Source organism: Apium graveolens, chromosome 2 (genome assembly GCF_009905375.1).
Source record: "Apium graveolens cultivar Ventura chromosome 2, ASM990537v1, whole genome shotgun sequence".
NCBI classification, from domain to species: Eukaryota; Viridiplantae; Streptophyta; class Magnoliopsida; order Apiales; family Apiaceae; genus Apium; species Apium graveolens.
Window position 1 is genome coordinate 100523627 of NC_133648.1, and position 4969 is coordinate 100528595.

The 4969-nt window shown below is 43.2% G+C and overlaps 1 non-coding gene across 1 annotated transcript; it reads left to right on the forward strand.

The window, feature by feature from the left end:
* Positions 1–4302: 4302 nt before the first annotated feature.
* LOC141709499 (small nucleolar RNA R71) lies at positions 4303–4409 on the forward strand. Its single transcript, XR_012570072.1, has one exon. It is a non-coding gene; the product is annotated as a small nucleolar RNA R71 (small nucleolar RNA).
* The last annotated feature ends 560 nt before the right edge of the window (positions 4410–4969 follow it).

Below are 4969 nucleotides of genomic sequence, written 5' to 3' on the forward strand. Positions count from 1 at the left end.
CATCCCTTACCGTACAGCAACTGAAACGGTGACATCCCAAGTGGAGTTTTGTATGCTGTTCTGTAAGCCCAAACAGCTTCATCGAGCTTTAAAGACCAATCCTTCCTTGACGGACAAACAACCTTCTCTAGAATGCGCTTTATCTCTCTGTTAGACACTTCCGCTTGACCATTTGTTTGCGGATGATAGGTAGTAGCTACTCGATGATTCACATTATAACGCTGCATCATAGAAGTGAACTTACGGTTGCAAAAATGCGATCCTTCATCACTTATGATTACCCGAGGCATTCCAAACCTTGTGAAAATTTGCTTATGAAGAAAATTTAGCACTGCCTTTGCATCATTTGTTGGTAAAGCTTTAACTTCGACCCATTTTGAGACATAATCGACTGCCAACAAGATGTACTGATTATTGCAAGACGAGATAAAAGGCCCCATGAAATCGATTCCCCATACATCAAAGACCTCGACTTCAAGCATCACATTTAATGGCATCTCATCCTTCCTTGACAAATTTCCCACTCTTTGGCAACGATCACACCTTAAAACAAACTGATGAGCATCCTTGAACAAAGTAGGCCAGAAAAAACCTGCTTGCAGAATACGAGCTGCCGTCTTCTCACCTCCATAGTGTCCACCATAAACCGTGGAATGGCAGTCTCGTAATATCCCCTCCGTCTCACAGAACGGGATACATCTCCTGATGATCTGGTCAGCTCCCTGTCTAAACAAATATGGTTCATCCCACATATACCACTTCACCTCATGCAGAAACTTCTTCTTTTGAGCGGATGTCAAATTAAGCGGCATTATATTGCTGACAAGATAGTTTACAATATCTGCAAACCATGGTTCTTCCTCCTGAATTATAAACAACTGCTCATCCGGAAAAGATTCATTGATTAACGTCCTATCTTGTGAAGTAGAATCGGGATTCTCCAACCTAGAGAGATGGTCAGCTACTTGATTCTCGGTACCTTTTCTATCTTTGATCTCTAACTCAAATTCTTGAAGTAAAAGCACCCAACAAATGAGTCTCGGCTTCGAATCCTTCTTAGAAACCAGATAGAGAATAGCTGCATGATCAGTGAATACTGTCACTTTCGTACCAAGCAGATAAGATCGAAATTTCTCAAAGCCAAAGACTATAGCCAAAAGCTCCTTTTTAGTAGTGGTGTAGTTCAATTGGGCCCCATTTAAAGTCTTACTCGCATAGTAGACCACATGGAAGAGATTTTTCTTGCGCTGTCCCAGAACTGCACCTACCGCATAGTCACTCGCATGACACATCATCTCAAACGGTTCTGTCCAATCTGGTGCTGTAATAACTGGTGCCGTGATCAAACTCTCCTTGAGAGTCTCGAATGCTGCCAAACATTCATCATTAAATTTGAAAGGCACATCTTTCTCAAGTAAATTGCACAACGGCTTAGATATCTTTGAAAAGTCCTTGATGAATCGCCGATAAAAACCCGCATGACCGAGAAAACTACGGATTCCTTTCACCGAATTAGGTGGGGGAAGATTTTCAATGACTCCCACCTTGGCCTTGTCCACCTCCAGACCTTTGCTAGAGACCTTATGCCCAAGGATAATGCCTTCACGCACCATAAAATGACATTTCTCCCAATTAAGCACCAAATTAGTTTCCACGCATCTTTTGAGTACGGCGCGCAGATTATTCAAACATTCATCATTTGAGTGTCCAAAGACGGAGAAGTCATCCATGAACACTTCGACGTTATTTCCAATCATGTCAGAGAATATAGCCATCATACATCTCTGAAAGGTGGCCGGGGCGCCACATAACCCAAACGAAACTCTACGAAAAGCAAATGTGCCAAATGGACAAGTGAAGGTAGTCTTTTCCTGATCCTCTGGTGCAATACAAATCTGATTATACCCGGAATAACCATCCAGAAGACAAAAATACTCATGTCCCGCCAATCTGTCAAGCATTTGATCAATGAATGGGAGAGGGAAGTGATCCTTCCTTGTGGCTTTGTTCAATTTTCTATAATCCATGCATACTCTCCATCATGTAACTGTTCGAGTAGGGATGAGCTCATTCTTTTCATTTGCGACCACAGTGATACCTCCTTTCTTAGGTACACATTGCACGGGGCTCACCCACGAGCTGTCAGAAATAGGATAAATGATGCCTGCATCTAGCCATTTCAGAATTTCTTTCTTCACCACCTCCTTCATGATCGGGTTCAGTCTTCGCTGCTGTTCCACAGTTGGCTTACTACCTTCCTCTAACAGAATTTTATACATACAATATGAAGGACTTATCCCCTTGATGTCTGCTATGGTCCATCCTATAGCCGATTTGAATTCTCTCAAAATCCTTAAGAGCTTGTCTTCCTCACTACCTGAAAGGTCAGCTGAAATAATAACAGGTAACGTAGATGAATCACCTAAAAAAGCATACCTCAAGTGTTCAGGTAATGGTTTGAGCTCCAAGGTAGGTGCTTCCTCTATTGATGGTTTGAGCTTCCCTTCAGCATTCTTAAGGTCAGAAGTACCAAGAGATTCAAATGGTATGTCGAGCTTTCGCTTCCATGGAGAAGCGTTCAGATATTATAATTGCTCGTTGCTATCTTCATCATCGCTGTCAAAATCCCCCACTAAGGCCTTTTCCAATGCATCAGACATTAACATGTGCTCGAGTTCCGAAGTAACTGCGGAATCAATCACATCCACTTTTAAGCACTCCTCATCTTCTGTAGGGAATTTCATTGCCTTGAATATGTTGAAGGTCACATCCTGATCTTGGACCCGCATAGTAAGTTCCCCTTTTTGCACATCTATCAAAGTACGGCCAGTAGCCAAGAAAGGCCTCCCCAAGATTATGGGAATCTTCTTATCTTCCTCAAAATCCAGAATAACAAAATCTGCAGGAAAGAAGAGCTTATCCACCTTGACGAGCACATCCTCAACTATGCCCCTTGGGTAAGTAATGGAACGGTCCGCCAATTGTAGCGACATGTATGTGGGTTTTGGATCAGGCAGATCCAGCTTTTTAAAGATCGACAAGGGCATCAGATTAATGCTTGCTCCCAAATCATAAAGGCACTTGTCAAAAGTTAGATTGCCAATGGTGCAAGGAATGGTGAAGCTTCCTGGATCTTTCAGTTTTGGTGGTAACTTTTGCTGCAGAACAGCGCTGCATTCTTCCGTGAGAGCAACAGTTTCAAGGTCATCCAGTTTCACCTTCCTTGAAAGAATAGTCTTCATAAACTTCGCATAACTAGGCATTTGTTCCAGCGCCTCAGCGAAAGGTATATTGATGTGAAGTTTCTTAAACACCTCCAGAAACTTCCCGAACTGTCTATCCAGCTTTTGTTGCTGCAATCTCTTAGGAAAAGGTGGTGGAGGATAGAGCTGTTTCTCCCCTGTATTAGCCTCAGGTAGAGTGTGTTCAACAGTAGTCTTCTTTGGTTCCGCCACTTTCTCCTTTTGCTTAGATTCTTCATCTCTAACTTCAGCTTCGACTTCTTTTGCCTTTTCAGCATCAGCTACTTTTCCAGACCTTAAGGTAATAGCCTTGACTTGCTCTTTAGCTTCCTTCCTACCTGGTACTTCCGTGTCACTGGGAAGAGTGCCAGGTTGATGATTGAGCACTGCATTGGCTAATTGACCGATTTGATTTTCCAAGGTCTTGATAGAAACCGCCTGACTCTTGCACAACAACTTAAGTTCCTCAAAATCAGCACTAGTAGGTGCAGCTGCACTTCCCTATTGAGGATATGATTGCCTTGTAGCATACTGCTGTGGTTGCTGGAATCCAGGTGGGTTAAACTGTTTACTCACTCCTTGCTGATATGGTGGCTGAATAGCATTCTGATTATTCCCCCAGCTGAAATTTGGATGATTTCTGTTGTTAGGATGATAGGTCGCTGGCACAGGCTGCTGTTGTCGCTGATAATTATTCACATACTGAACAGATTCGTTGACAAGAGAACACTGATCCGTAGCATGAGAACCTGCACAAAGCTCACAAACCATAGCTATTTGATTAACTCCATACTTAGCCAAAGAATCAACCTTCATTGATAGCGCTTGGAGCTGGGCTGCAATAGCGGTGGCTGCATCAACTTCCAGAATACTTGCTACCTTGCCTGACATCATCCCCTGAGTTGGGTTTTGATGCTCGTTTGCAGCCATTGTCTCGATAAGATTATACGCCTCAGTATAGCTTTTAGCCCATAAGGTGCCTCCAGCTGCTACATCGAGCATGGGCCGAGATTGGGCCCCCAAACCATTATAAAAACCAGTGATTACCATCCAATCCGGCATTCCATGATGTGGACATTTTCTCAACATTTCCTTGTAGCGTTCCCAAGCCTCGCACATAGATTCTGTAGGTTGCTGCGCAAACTGAGTAAGAGCACTCCTCATAGCAGCAGTCTTTGCCATTGGATAAAACTTCACCAGAAACTTTTGCGCAAGATCTTGCCACGTAGTGATGGACCCAGCTGGTTCAGAATGTAACCAGTCTTTAGCTTTATCCCTCAGTGAGAATGGGAAAAACCTCAACTTGATAGCCTCATCAGTCACGCCATTATACTTAAAAGTGCTGCAGATCTCGACAAAATTCCTTATGTGCATGTTGGGGTCTTCAGTTGCCGCTCCTCCAAAAGAAACAGAATTCTGCACCATCTGAATAGTGCCCGGCTTGATTTCAAAGGTGTTAGCTTGAATAGCCGGATGAAGGATGCTTGACTGAATGTCATCAATTTTAGGCCGAGAAAAATCCATAAGAGCTGGATCAGCTTGAACAATACGATCTCCCATGTTTACTGGTTCTTTCTGCTCAGTTCCTGAATCCGAATCCTCAAAATCTAACTTCTCCGAAGTATCAAGAACTTCGTCTTTCTCCTCAGCTGTATCTAAGGTCCTCTTGCGAGCACGAGAACAAGTTTGCATAAACGCTTGCTAAAGTACATGAAACACAACCGAAA